Below are 15,147 nucleotides of genomic sequence, written 5' to 3' on the forward strand. Positions count from 1 at the left end.
GAACTCACTTTGTAGGCCAGGCTAGTCTTGAACTCAAAGATCTACCTGCCTCTGCCTCCCAAGTACTAGGATTAAAGGCACACACCTCTATGCCTAGCTGATTTTAGAAATTTTAGTTCATAGCCCTTGACTCTGTTAGTTCTGGGCCTGTGATGAAGCAGAGCATCCTGGAGGGAAAAGCATGTGGAGGAGGCAGTTCACCTCATAGCAGACTGGAAGCAGGCACTGGGGTGGGGGTGGAGGAGAAAGCCACAGGACAGATGGACAGATGGACCAGGTTTGGCTTTCAAAGTCACATCCAAAAGTGATCTTTTGGATTCCTCCAGCTAGGCTCCACCTCCTCAGATTTTCAGAATCTTCTAAAGTAGCGCCACTGGATACCAAGCACTCAACAAAAGAGCCCGTGCGAGTATCTTATATACTTAAACTGGGTTTATTGACTATAACCTGTTATATGTATGTATGTATGTATGTATGTATGTATGTATGTATGTATGTATGTCGTTTTGAGGCAGGGCCTCACTAGGCAGAGTTGACTGGCCTGGAACTCACAGAAATCTAACTGCCCCTACCTCCTGAGTGCTGAGATTAAAGGTGGGAACCACCACACCTGGATATTTTTGTTATTAATTATGTGTGTACTGTGTGGTCCGTGCACTTGAGCGCAGGTGCCCAGGGAGGCGAGGGAAGAGTGTTGTTGGATCCCTAGGAGCTGGAGTTACAGTGGTTGAGACACAACATGTGGGTGGACACTGGGAACTGAATATGAGTCCTTGGTAAGAGCACCATCTGCTCTTAAATGGGGAGCGTTTCTCTGGGCTGTTTCTCATCTGTCTTTTGAGTTCTATCATGTCCTATCTCCCAGTGAGAAGAGGAGACATTATAGCCAGCCCTTGGCATCCACGGGGGATTAGTTACCTTCTCAGATATTAAAATCCAGGGAAGCACAGTGTTTGCTTATTATCCACTACACACATCCTCCTGGATACCAAACTACCCTGGGTAACTGATTATACCTAGTACAATGAAACTGGATACCAAACTACCCTGGGCAACTGATTATACCTAGTACAGTAAAAGGTTCTCACACAGTACTGTGGTGGGGGTGATGCCACACAAACCTACACGTGTGCAGCAGAGAAGCAAATTTTTTCCCTGCATAGTTTTCATTTGAATTTATTTGAATCCACAGGTACAGAATCCATGGATAAACCCCAGTTGAGCCTCATATGAGTGGGTGTCTCTGACCCTTTAGAAGCCTCAGAAGGGTTCTTACCAGAATTCTTAGTAGGTGTTTGAGAAACAAAGTTCCTCACTTCATAACAAGAATCACTGGGCTGGAGTGGTGGCTCAGGGGTTAAGAGCACCATTTGCTCTTCCAGAGGCCCTGAGTTCAGTTCCCAGCAACCACATGGTGGCTTATACCATTTATACTGAGACCTGATGCCCTCTTCTGGCCTGTAGGCATACATGCAGATAGAACACTCACATACATATACAGAAATAAATCTTAACAGAGAATGTTCAGAATAGTGAAACTGAGGCAGTTGTTTGTTTGTTTGTTTGTTTGTTTGTTTGTTTTTAGCTTGCAAAGTCTGGAACCAGCCTGAAGAAGGGGGTAGGGGAAAGCTGACCAGCATGACAATGTGCTGCAAAACAGTGGTTTTTATATTCCTGATCACAGATCACATTTCTCTGCCCCCTGAATTCCTCACGGGCTGAGTTCTTCAAGGAAGCACAATCTTTCCTGTAGCTAGTATTGTCCCCTCTCTAAATCCCGTATCCTATGGGCTCAGGACCCAAAACTTTATCTCATGTATACCCTGGATTTCCAGAGTCCCTCCTTTCCTGATATCGGGTCAGGGTCCTGTAGCAGAGGACCCTGCTTGTAACTTTCCAAACCTAGGATAAACTCAGAGTGTCTAGCCACTTAGGGAAGACAGGGGCTTAGGGCTATTAGCGATTTGTGGTTCATTGATGAGCTTTCAATGCACCTCATACTAGAAATGGGCCTTAATGAATAATTTTTTACATAGAAACATGACATAACTCATTTAAAAGAATCTAAAGCTGGGCATGGTGGCACGTGCCTGCAATCCCAGCTCTTGGGAGGTGGAGTAAGATGATCAGAGCCAAGGTAACCCTTGGTTCATAGGGAGTTAAAGGTCAGCCTGGACTATGTGAGGCTCCATTGAGTGGGGGAAAGAGACACTAGTAATAGTGTCTCCTGAGCCCCTGGCCATCTTGCTTTTTCTTCTACTTTTCATATTTCCTTAGTTGCCTGAGTGGGATGTTCCTCCATTTGTGGGTATCTAGCCTAATTCCTATACATTATAGAAGGAAAAGCTAGGGAACCCAAGAAGGGAAGGAACTTGCCTGAGGCCATGTGTCAAAGCCAGGACTCAAATTCAGCTTCTCTGGTCCTCAGCCTGAGTGCCTCTTCTCCCTTGGTGCCCACCTCACAGCCTGAAAGTGATGGGGAAATCCAGGCTGGAAAGAGGGAAGAGACCGGGAAGCTGACCTGCATGTCAGCATGGAGGAACTGTACTAATCTCCCCCACAGTGCAAGCCAAGAGCCCAGGCTGGTCCAGCTCCTTGAACTTCCCAGTCCTTTCAAGGACCCCTGCCACTTGGTAGCAGGCTCTGGTGCAAGCCAGGTTCCATGAACTAACAGAGGTTCCGCATTATGCGGCCATGTCTTACAATAACACTGGGGCCACGTGACACATGTTTTTACTCCTTTGTTGATGAGAAGTTCTATGCCCAGGGAAATCTACTGTTCCCTCTCTGATCTGGCAGAACTTCTTGGGATGTTAAAAATAGCTGGACAGCCTACTATGGCAGCTGCTTCTATGTGAGCCTTCTCGTTGCTGTTTTGAGGGGATTTGTTGTTGTTGTTGTTGCTCTTTGATTTTTTTTAAAAAAATTCTATTCTATTTTTAAATATGTGTGCATCTGTGCACACGTGCTTACATTCATACATGTTCACATGTGTCTTTGGAGGCCAGAACTGTTGAATCTGCCTAGGGCCTGAGTTATGTGCAATTGTAAGCTTCCCCCAACATGGATGATGGGAAATGAACTCTGGTCTTCTACAAGAGCAATAGATGCTCTCACCACTGAGCTTCTCTCCATCCCTTTGTTTGTTTTTTTGAGACAGGATCTCACTATGTAATCAGGCTGGCCTCAAACTCACTTCTGCTTCAGCCTCCCCTGTGTTGGGTTTACAGATTTGCACCACCTAGCCCTGTTCTTGCCAGTGCCCAGTGCCATGAGGAAGAGAGTATGATGTGGAATTGAGCACTGGACCAAGAGTCTGGAAGGTCCCTCGTTACTCAGGGAGAAGTCACTTCCTCTGTCTGGCCTTCACTTCCTGCTACAAAGTGATGCAATGGTCCGAGGCTCTTCCATCCTTCCCTGGGCAATCCCAACCTCAAGTTCACAGAAGCCATTGAGAAGAGTATTCAGCAAACTCTGTCCCAGCTCACCCTCCCTGTGCCCAGCCTTCCACATGGGCTGTGTGCAACCTCTGTGCCTATATCTTCAGTTCTCCCTTCTTCAAACTCCATGTCACACTTGGGGCGAGCGGTTGCCAGTATTCTGTGCAGACACTTCTCTGTACATATTTTATTCCCTTTGTGGTGAACCCCCTTTCTTGTGCTCTTGCTTGATTTCTTTCAGGTCTCAGCTGAGAAGTCACTTCCTGCAGGAAGACTGCCCAGACTCCCAAATCCCAGGTAGACATTTGTCCTGGTACCTACAGCTCCCTGCAATTTTTTCCTGACAAAACACATCTTTTCCGAAATTCACTGTAGCTATCTGATCATATGCTACAGCCTCCAGAACAGTGCCATCCAACAGCACCCTCTGTAATGATGCAGGGGATGGACAGGCTTGCAGGTACCATCCAACAGCACCCTCTGTAATGATGCAGGGGATGGACAGGCTTGCAGGTACCATCCAACAGCACCCTCTGCAATGATGCAGGGGATGGACAGACTTGCAGGCCCATGTAGTGTACAGAAACTGAATTCCAGACAGGAGAAATGACTTCTGAGTGAATTAAGTTAGGGATTCCTGACTCCTAATCTAGTACTCTTTTCTACACCATACCCTCTTCCTCATGGCACTGGCCACTCTTCAAGGGCTCAAAGCCACATGCACAGTAGTACACACCTGTAACCTCAAGTCACACATGTAGGAGCAGCCATCATCCTGGCTGTACATCATAATGAAATGTGCCTAATGCTACTAAGAAACCGAGTTTGTGTGTGTGTGTGTGTGTGTGTGTGTGTGTGTGTGTGTAGGACATGTGCATATGTGTGCACATGTATGTGGAGCCCAGCAGTGAACCTCAGGTGTTATTCCTTAGGGGATGACCATCTTGTTTTTTGAGGCAGGTTCTCTCACTGGCCTCCAGCTCATCAGTTTAGCTAGACTGGATGACCCAGAAATCCCAGAGATCCTGTCTCTGCCTCCCCAGCACTGTGATGTGTATGTACCACACCAGACTTTTTAATTCAGGTGCTGGGGTTCAAAATCAGGTCAATATGCTGTGCAGTGGGCACTTTACCCACTGAGATCCTCAATTACTGCTTTTATTTAAGTTTAATGAATTTACATTTGATCCACCACATGTGGATAATGGTCACTCAACTGGATAGGACAGTCCTGAACTAGGAATAATCAAGAAAGTCTCTTTCACCCAGGTGACCTCTTCCTATCCTCTCAAGCATTTCTGTGGCAGGTAGTGAATGGCGGTAGGTGACCTTATGTATAAAGCCAGTGGTTTACAAGGGATGTCTACAAAACATCTTTTGGCTTCTGGTACAGTTGCAGAAAGCAGACAGAGCAGGACTCAGTTTCCCACTTTGCAGTGGGTGTGAGGGTGAGCGAGATGGGTAACACGAGCATGTGTTAGTATTCATTGTTGTGACAAAAGGCTGACAAGCAGCATCTGGAGGAGGGACTTATGTTGGCTCCCAGTTTGAGGGGACACAGCCCACTCTGGTAGGAAGGCCTGGAAGTGTGGGAGTGGCTCCAGGCAGTGGCGGCAGGTGCATTTGGCTGCTTGCTCACATCTGGTGGATCAGGAAGCAGAGAAAGTAGAAAATGGTACTTGGTCAACCTTCTCTTGATCCCCCCTTTTCATTCAGTCTGGAACCTCAGCCCCTCTGGACAGTGCTATTCACAATTAAGATGGGTTTTCCCTCTTTTGGAAAACCTCTCTGGAAAAGGCCACACAGGCACACCCCAAGGTGTATCGCCTTGGGAACTTCTAAATCCAGTGAAATCAGTCACAGAGGATAACCATCACGCAAGGCTCGGGAGGAAGTGGAGTGCTGAGTCTGCAGCCGGCAGGTTCAGAATGGACCGTGAGACTCCAGGTGTGACTTGACATCCAAATGAGACTCAGCATTTGGGAAGGAACGAAAAACCTTTCCTCCTCTGGAGAGGATACATGGGAAGAGATGAGGCAGGAACAAGGCAGGAGGATGTGAGCAGGATGCCTGGAGATTTCCTCAAGCACGTGCACACTGGAATCCCCCACTTTGGACAAAAATGGAAGCATAGATTTCCAGGACATCCCAGCAGGGCAGCACAGGTGGCCTATGCCCTGTGCCTGCCTTTGCTTTATTCCCAGCCCAGCTCAGGAACCAGCAGGCTCTCAGTTCTTCTCCAAAGCCCCCTCCCCTTCCTGGAATCTACCACAAGTGACAGGCAGCCTGGGGAGCAACAGGTGGAGGCTGGCAAAGGGCCCTCTGCTCTGCCAGAGGGCGGGATGGGGCCTCAGCTCGGCCTTGTGGGGCTGCCTGGTGGCTGGCTTCTCCATCATGGGGGAATTCCCCTCCTGCCTCAGAGTCAGCTCCGCCCAGCTCTCCTTCCTGCAGAAGCTCAGAAAGCCCAGCAGCCTTCGCAGGGACACAGGGACGCATGGCCGCACTCACTGGGCACATCTTTACATCCTCTCGTGCTTCCTCTGGTGAGTGACCTGGGCTGAAGGTAGGTGTGACAGCCAGCGTAGGTTACAGGAGCATCACATGGTGATGCCAAGGCCACCAGACCTTCCCAGCTGTGTGACAATAACTGCTTGGCCTCCTCTTCTCTGCTAGCTGGGGTCTTTTGCTCTCCAGCCTAGCTTGGTGGGCCCACCTAGGGCCTTGAATTCTGTGCCTCTGCTCTTCGCTGAGCTTCCTTTGCCCTCTGACCTCTGTCTCTTCCTTGTACTTGTTCAGACCGATCTTCTCTCCAAATGTCTGCAATTTTTTCCAAAGGGAAGAACAGAGAGACCTCTTTCTGTATTCTTCCTCTCTCTGAGGGGTGAGGGAGACTTTTCTCTTTCTCGTTCATGTATTTTCTGTGTGTGAGAGGACATGTTTGCATCTGTGTCAGGCTCACAGGAGCAGATACATATTGGTCCATGGGGATGTTGATGTTTGTGGATGGTCTGGGTGTCTGTCTCTGTGTGAATGTGACTTTTGAGGGGGACAATGTGGGATGAGCTGGGCAGTTTGGAAGTCTAAACCCAAACAAGGAGGGTTAGTGGAAACTCATCTTGCTCCCTGGGGAACACAATAGCTGTTGTGCCCCTCCTCAGCACTGGAATGGAGGAACCCCTCCCCTGTCTCCCCTTCTTTGCTCCTAGGCCACTGGCTCCTTCTGAGGGTGAACCTTTCACCGAGAACTTGAGGCCCTGGGAGTGGGCCAAGGGTTGGCAGATGGTGGTGACTTCTTTTTTTGATCACAAGCAGTCCAGATTTTCTGAAGCTGGTCAGAGGGTCAGCCTAGGGAAGTCCCTGGCTAGGGGAGGTAAGGGCCAGAGGTTGGGTCTGACTTTAGACAGTGACCTCTGGGCTGTAGAATAAGGGAGAAATGAAGACATGAGAAGGTATGGGGTGGATGGAGAGAGAACTGCTCTCGGGGCCTGGTAGGGCTTCCCAGGATTGGGAAATGTTCTGGTCCTGTGGGTCTGCCTCCCTTAGGGGCTAATCTCTTCCCATTTCCAGGAAGATGACGAGGAACAAGCTAGTATCCCAGCCTAAAGCCAGCTTGATACTCTGACCTGGAGTCAGGCTGGCCAGAGGGAGAGAAGCGGGAGAAGGAGAGACCCAGGACTCCTTGAGACTGTGGGAGGGGCCTGGCAGGGCCAGTATGTGACGAGCTGGGAATTTCCCTGGTGTCATTGTCCTTTTTTCTCCTTGAGTGGTATCCTAGAAACCAGAGAATAGCAGGCAGGTTAGAGACACAGGAGAAAAAAGCTGGGAAGGAGAAAGGAGAATGAGGCTGGAGAACAAGCCAGCAGCTGAGGCCTGAGGTCAGACAGCTCTCAGTGAGATCCAGGCAAAGTGAGCCCCAGCTGTAGGCCTGAGATCCCCTTCAGGAAAGGCAGATCCACACTCCCTGCTGCCCCAGACCATGATTACCATGCTTCTTATCACTAGGGCCATTTCTCTCTGTGTGTGCCACAAACGGGCACTGCCATTGTCTCCATAGCCTTGCTTAGAAAGCTATGTTACAGACCAGGAGAGAGTGGCAGGGCCAGAATCAGAGGCCAGACTTCAAGACCAGCACAGCACCTTAATTTCCAGAATGGGGGGTATCCTGGGAAGAGGGCAAGTTGTGAATGCAAATTATTTCATTCTCCTTAAAAGGATGACTGAGGGATGCAGAGGTGGCTCAGTGGGTAAAGGCACTTGTTGCTAAGTCTGACAACCTGAGTTTAATCCCTGGGACTCATGTAGTAGAAGAGGAAGGGCTCCTACAAACTGTTCTCTGAGCTCCATACATGTGCTGTGACATGTGCTGGGGACACACACACACACTATATATATATATATATATATATATATATATATATATATATATATATATATATTTGAAATAAATAAATAAATAAATAAGATGCTGAATGAACACACAAAAAAATTGTGGCCTTCATAGCTTATGAAGGTAGATAGCATTAAAAATGCCTTTTTAGGCTGAGGGGAGCTGGGACTACAGACTTAGACTTTTTTGTTTGTGTATGATTTGATGGGGGGGGAGGGTGTTGTTTTGAGACAGAGTCTCATATAGTCCAGGCTGGCCCTGGGTTCTTGGTCCTCCTACCTCTGCCTCTGTGAACTGGATATTGGAGCAGTCATCACTACTCTCAGCTGACATTCCATCTTTTCCTTTCCTTTCTTCTTTCTTCTGGCTGGGCCTCATATGTCCCAGGCTAGCCCCCAAATTCCCTATAGATCTGAGTCTAACCTTGAGTTTCTGGTTCTCTAGCCTCTACCTCTTGAGTATGGGAATTACAAATGTGTGCCATCACATGCGGTTCTCTGAGGTACTAGGGATGGAATCCAGGCTCTAGAGCAGGGTAGGCTAGGACCCTCTGTAATCACCACCAGCACTCAAGTCCCATTTCAGGCAGGGTCACGTGTTTGACATTCCTTATCTCAGTTAACTATCACCCAAATCTCTCTTTTTGATAAGCACACACCCAAGAGCAGAAAGTACCTAGAATCCAGGAAGGGTTTTGTATTCTGAGGTTGCCTCAGGCTAAGGATCCAGGAAGAGATCTAGGATTGCTAAGTACTCTCACCCGGGTCTCTCAGACCTCCCCCAGCCACGGCTCCTCATCTACTCTAAGACAATAAGGCTTCTACTACTTTGATTCAACATTCTGTTTCCAGCCTGGGAATGAACCTCAGTTCAGTAGGCAGAGCGCCTGCCTATCACACACAAAGCTGCTAGGTCCCCAGGAGAGTAGAAAGGAGATGTGGGGCTGCATCCCAGAACTCAAGACAGGGAGTCACGAAAGCCAGAAATTGGCTTCTTCACTATATAATGATTTTTGAGGCCAACCTGGGCTACATGAAACCCTGGCTCAAAAAAGTAAAGAAGGGGTGATGGGATAGCTCAGTCAGTAATGTGAAGGACTTGAGTTTGACCCCCCAAACCCCACGTAAGAAAAAGCTGAGTGTAGTGATAAACACTTGTAGTCCCAGCACCAGGGGAGCTAGAGATGAGCAGATCCCCAGGGCTTTCTGGCACCAGTTAGTGTAAGTGGTGAGCCACAGGTCCTAGTAGGAGATCTTGTCTCAAAATACAAGGTGGAAGGCTCCTGAGCAATGACACCCAGGTTGACCTCTGGCCTCCACACACCTGTGTGCCCCCCATACACATGCATACTCGAGTATACACACATATATGCACACACTCAACTACACACAAATATACATACATGCTCACACATAGACACACACACAGATCCACTGGCATCAATCAGTATTAATCTAAAATTCAGGGTCCTAGCTGCCAGAAAATAATTAGTCTTGGAGCCCTAAGTGCGGCTCCATCTACAAAGGACAGTCATCTTTCTTCCTTCTTGTTCATATTTCAATAGCAAGTTTCATTATTTGCTTTGAATAGGACTGGGGGTTTGATGATTTCTGAAGACCATTTTGAGGCCGGCATTCTGAGTTCTGTGTCCTGTTAGCTGGTGAGATGTTGTGGAACGATGTATAAGAGCCTGGCCTGGCTCTGTATGAACTTCTGGGAGCATCCATCTGCCTGATCTTTAAAGACTGGATGAATTCTGTAAAAGTGCAGGTCTAGCACCTACTCCATGTTATCTCTCTCTGTATGTGTGCATGTGTGTATGTGTGTGTGTGTTGTTCTGATTGTATGCCCATATGTCTGAGAGGGTACACACATGCCTAGAGTCCAAAAGAGGACACCATGTACCCTGATTTATCACAATCTGCCTTCTTCCTTTGAAACAAGTCTCTTACTGAACCTGGAGCTAGGTTAACTAAGCTGCAGCAATCCTCCTGCCTCCATCCTCCCCCACTCCAATAACATACACACAGTCACACCTGGCTTTTTATGTGAGTGCTACGTATTCATACCAGGTCCTCACGCGTGTGCACCGAGGGCTCTTGCTCTCCAGTTGTTTCCCGGCCCCTTCATGTTATCTTTCAATGCTTTAATAGCACAGCCCCCACTTCCTCCTTCCGCCACGTGATTATGCACAGTCTTTTCAAGGTATGTTTTTAGAAGTGTGCACTCAGCTCCTCTGGAGCCTCCCTGGTAGAGGCGGTAGAGGAGGGAGTGGCAGAAAGAATGGGAGGCTGTCTGCTTCAACACAAAGCAAAACAAAGCCCAGGCAGTGTGGCTCTCCTCCCAGGTGGGGCTTTTTTGAGGGTGCTTGTTGACACTCTTAGAAGAGTATGTGGTTGCCACCTACTTGAGTCACCCAGCTCCCAACTTGGAAACTCCCTTCCAGGCTACAGGGTGACAGAGGATGGCAGGCTAGGGCCTCCTGACTCTCTCCAGATCCATGTCCCAAGTCTAAGGAATGGAACCAGAGAAGGCAACATTGTTGGGTTTAGCAGTAAAATCTGTCAATTCATGTACCCACACCTGGCATCACTGTCATTTTCCAGAGGCCTACTGTGTGCTGAGGCTCTATCTTTATCATATTTATCCTCACAAACACTTGAAGGGGAGATATAATTATCCTCATTTTTTTTTTCAGAGCTTCTATAACTGAGAAAGGTGTGGGGATAAAGCTTGATAGAGTTTACCTAGCATACTGGAAGCCCTGGGTTCAATCTCCTGTACTACAGAAACAGGGCAGTGGTGGTGCATATCTGTAATTCCAGTTTGTGGGATGTAGGGGTAGGAGAATCAGAAGTTCAAAGTCAACCTACATAGCAAGTTTGAAGCCAGGGAAGGAGAGAGAGAAAGACCCATCCTGACTATGGATAAAAGGCAGACAAGACCAGGAACCAAGGCCCTTGGTTCTGGTTTTGGTTGTGTCAATCTGTGTGGCCTTGAGCCATGCTGAGGTCCAAGGCATCTCAGATGGCACAGTGTTCTGGCGTGAAACCAAGCCTTACGGGGCAAGGAGGGTAGTGACCTTGAATGGATGACTGAAACAGTTAAGAAAGTTCTGGGTGTGATTATGAAAACATCATCTCACTTGAGGCTCAGGCAGGAGGATGGAGGTCTAGACTAGCTTGGGCTACATGGTGAGACACCCGCCCCCAAACACACACATACCTCAAGAGAATCATCCATTTGCAAGAATCATTTTTTTCCCTCCCTTCTTGTGGGTCCCAGGGATTGAACTCAGGTCCTTAAGCTGGTCACCAAGCACCTTTACCTAACTCTGCCTCATCTTACTGGGCCCTTGGTAATGTTTTATTGGTGGTGGTGGTGGTGGTGATAGGTTGGTTGGTTTTTTGTTTTTTGGGTTTTTTTTTTCCCTTTAAGACATGGTCTTAGCTGGGCAGTGGTGGTGCACGCCTGTAATCCCAGTACTTGGGAGGCAGAGGCAGGCGGATTTCTGAGTTCGAGGCCAGCCTGGTCTACAGAGTGAGTTCCAGAACAGCCAGGGCTACACAGAGAAGCCCTGTCTCGAAAAAAAAAAAAAAAAAAAAAAAAAAAAAAAGACATGGTCTTACTGTGTAACTGTGGCTGGCCTTGAACTTACTATGTAGACCACACTAGCCTCAAATTCATGGTGGTCCTCTTGCCTCTGCTTCCCAAGTGCCAGGATTAAAGGCTACAGAGAAATCATGGGCATTTAGGAGAATGAAGTGCCCAACTTTCTGAGGTCAAATATATTACAAAACCAGTGGAAACAGGATGTAATCAAAATGGAAATTATTGGAGACTTTTTTTTTTAAGGAAATCTCAGTGCTGGGTAATGGATTGAGTGAAGAGCTGGAAGATTAGGAAGTGAACATTCTGGAAAGAGATGAATTGGGAAGCATGGGGAAAGAGACAGAGAGACACGGACCTTTGGGGAATTGATAGGAGGGATCAAGGACCCACTTCCCCCTGCAGCCTGCCCTGAGGGTGATTCTGCAGTCTCTCTTGCAGTACCTGGTCTTTCTCCAATCAGGGTTAAGGTATATGCACAAGGTTTTTCCATAATGGGACCTAGAATGTTGCTCTGAAAATCTGCCAGCTCCTTTAAGGTCACTGGGACACAGGTGGCACTGAACGGAAAAGGTCCCTGGGGAAAATATATATATATATATTTTAAGTAGGTGCCTGCCCACATCCCAGTTGATAGATAGTCAGTCTCTCTAGGCATGTATGAAATAGTCCCCTGGGTCCTCATTGCCAGTCCTGAAGATGAAGACCCGTCAGTGTTTTTAACAATTCCACAGACAGGAAAAGTCTCAATCTTTCTCCTAAAAACATACTGTCCTCTCTGTTTAAAGAGCTGTCCTTTATTCCAAGGTCAAGGCTTTCCAACTTTCAGAATCATATGTGTTCACATCTGTGGAGCTCAGAGGTCAATGTTAGGTGGATTTCTTAAATGCTTTCCATTATACTTCGTGAGCCAGGGTCAATTACACACACACACACACACACACACACACACACACACGCAAAACACGCGCATGCACATATGTCATACATACATGCACATGTGTGCATTTGTGATGTGTGTGTATGATTCTTTCTAGTGGTGGTGGGCGGGGGGAGGTAGGGTAGGAAAAGAGAGGGCTCATCTATCAGAGGCTGGCCTCGAACTCAGACGCCTTCCTGCCTCGGCCTCTGGAGGACAGAGACAGCAGCAAACCCCGCTCTTGCTTTGCTGCAGAAGCTTAGTGCCTTCCCCGCAGGGAGTTCCTCACCTTTCCCTGAGGCCCCCTAGGTTTGAGCCCTCGTCTGCTCCACCTAGAGGAACCGCTGCGGCTGTTTACATAGCAGACCCCGCCCCGGCGCCCAGCGCGCAGCGCCATTGGACAGACGGCCCGTCGGTCTCCAGGGGCTTTCCCAGAGGCGTGGCGTAGCCCTGGCATTTCCTGGTACCGACCGGAGCTTAGATTTGCTGAGTCTGGCTCCGGGCCCCGAAGCTCTCGTCCTAGGGTGAGCGGGGCCGCTGGGGGGATGGGCGGACGGGAGGAGACCCGGGCCTGCGCGCGGGGCGCGGAGCTTAGTGGCGGGAGTCCCGGCACAGTGAATTGTCGCCGTCGCCAGGCTTGGGGGTGGGGGGGGGGGGGGACTCCCGGCCGCAGGAGCCAACCAGGCGCGCATGCGCACCTCCTGCGGAGATCGCATAAGAGCGGCTTGCGGACTCCAGCGAGCAAAGTTTTGGGTAGCGTAGCGGTGTGCAGACGTCGTAATGACGAAAATCATCACCATACCCACGCTTATTGGTCGATTTCCAGATAGTCTTTTCTTGTTTGTTTTGAGACAAGGTCTCTCTATGTAACACTGCTCCGAAACTCGCTGTATAGAGCAGGTTGGTCTCGAACTCACTGAGATCCTACTGCTTTAGTCTCCGGAGTGCGAGGATAAAAAGCGTGCAGCCAAATGCTGATCTAGTATGAAACTCATCCAACTGTGACATTTATTTATTCTAAGCATGATTGTTACTTTTTTTTTTTTTTAAATACGTTTGTGCTGGGCGGTGGTGGCGCACGCCTTTAATCCCAGCACTTGGGAGGCAGAGGCAGGCGGATTTCTGAGTTGGAGGCCAGCCTGATCTACAGAGTGAGTTCCAGGACAGCCAGGGCTATACAGAGAAACCCTGTCTCAAAAACAATAAATAAATAAATAAATAAATAAGAAAGCAAACATTTGAGTAAGACATTTCTCTGAGGGCTGGAGATCTGATGCCCTCTTCTGGTACGTCTGTAGACTGAAACAGTATTACGTTTGTATTACGTTTGTTTATTGTTTGCATGTAAGGTTTCGGACAACTTGTCTGATTCCTTTCACCCGTGAGTTCCCGGAATTGAACTCAGGTCCTCCGGCTCGGTGGCCAGCATCTTTACTGGCCATCTAGCCAGCCTTCCTCCATGAATTTTACTTTATATTTTCACCTCCCAAGTGAGGAAACCCTGGTGTTGACGATTGGTCTGGTGTTGTGTATGCTAAAATCTGAACCCCAAGATCTGGTTATTTCTTAGATGAGGGAATTCTCACATACACTGATCTTTGTTGTGTTAACCTTGCTCCCCACTTTAAAGCTATTGGTTAAATAAAAGTGGCTACAGATAGTTACTGGGGCGAATAGAGGTAGGTGTGGGCAGGTAGGGATCGAGAGGTGAAGAGAAAGATGAGGAAGGAGAGAAGGAGGAAGGAGAAGAAAAAAGATGGAGAAATCGGGAGGTCTCCATTAGACATGATGGACCAGTAGTAGCACGTGAGGAGTGAAATGCCCCCAACGAAAGACTGAAGGAGCAGAAATAACCCAACTCAAAACAGCAAGAACTTGGAGAGTCCAGCTGGGAATTAGCCTGTCTAGTGTTAGAAAAAATAGGTTAGGGGCAATTCGGCCAGTAATTGTGCAGAAGTTGATGGAATAAATCTAGTAGCCTCAGTCTTAATTATTGGAGGCTGGGCAGGTCAAATTAAGAACTAATAGAGCATTTGATAACATTTAAGGCAACACCAAGCAACTTGCAGGTTGGGAATCACACAACTAGTGAATTGCCAAGTCAGGATTCTAACCAGGCATTTGGGTGCAAAGCCCCCTGCTCCATCCCTCTTAAGTTTGTTTTGTATACCTGAGGAGCATTTGTGCACACAGGTGCTGGGTAGTGAGTTTCTGGGAATAATTTAGGAGCGGTCGTTTTTGGTGTGTGTGTGTGTGTGTGTGTGTGTGTGTGTGTGTATTTCTACTTTGGCCTTTGCCTAACTGCCGTGCGCTGTGGGAAGTTTCTGTGCCTCTGTGTGAGATCGTGCGTGTGGACGTGGGTTGTGCTGTGCCTGTCTTCATCTTGTACCCGGCAGTGGGTGGGAATTTGGTGCCGTCGGTGGTGAGGGACTGTTTTGGTAAATGAGAGGGAGGGACTTTCGTGGATGAAGCAAAAGTCTCAGCAGCAGCCATCCCCACCCCCTTGCTGAATGGCAGTGTGGGAAACGGTGTGGATTCCTGATGCATCATTTTGATTTCACAGTCAGTCAGAGTGGGATTTGATCAGCTCTTACTCACGCTGCCAACAATGAGGGGTGTGGTAGAGGGGAATTCACACTCATGAGTGGACAGTCAGGGGACTCTCAGAATTTTTTTTTTTTTTTTAGTCCTTGAGGGAGGACATTGTGTTAGGAGAGTGGAATATTTACACTAACTAAGCAGGCTCAGTGTCTCTTTGTATCTAGCAAATGGCCTGTGAGACTAACCCATAA

At 48.2% G+C, this 15,147-nt stretch overlaps 1 protein-coding gene across 6 annotated transcripts in view; it reads left to right on the forward strand.

The window, feature by feature from the left end:
* Window positions 1–5,962: 5,962 nt before the first annotated feature.
* The window catches only part of Tnip1 (TNFAIP3 interacting protein 1), a 50,623-nt gene continuing 41,438 nt past the window's right edge, over window positions 5,963–15,147 (forward strand). For 2 of the 6 annotated variants that reach the window (XM_034506420.2, XM_034506421.2), the window contains exon 1: window positions 12,792–12,879. The gene's annotated coding sequence lies outside the window, so the exon portion shown is untranslated. Of the gene's footprint in view, window positions 5,984–12,769; window positions 12,880–15,147 lie in introns of those variants that run through there. The other 4 variants (XM_076936826.1, XM_076936824.1, XM_034506419.2 and 1 more) reach the window with 4 other exon arrangements.

The sequence above is a fragment of the Arvicanthis niloticus genome, chromosome 6 (genome assembly GCF_011762505.2).
Source record: "Arvicanthis niloticus isolate mArvNil1 chromosome 6, mArvNil1.pat.X, whole genome shotgun sequence".
Classification (NCBI taxonomy): Eukaryota; Metazoa; Chordata; class Mammalia; order Rodentia; family Muridae; genus Arvicanthis; species Arvicanthis niloticus.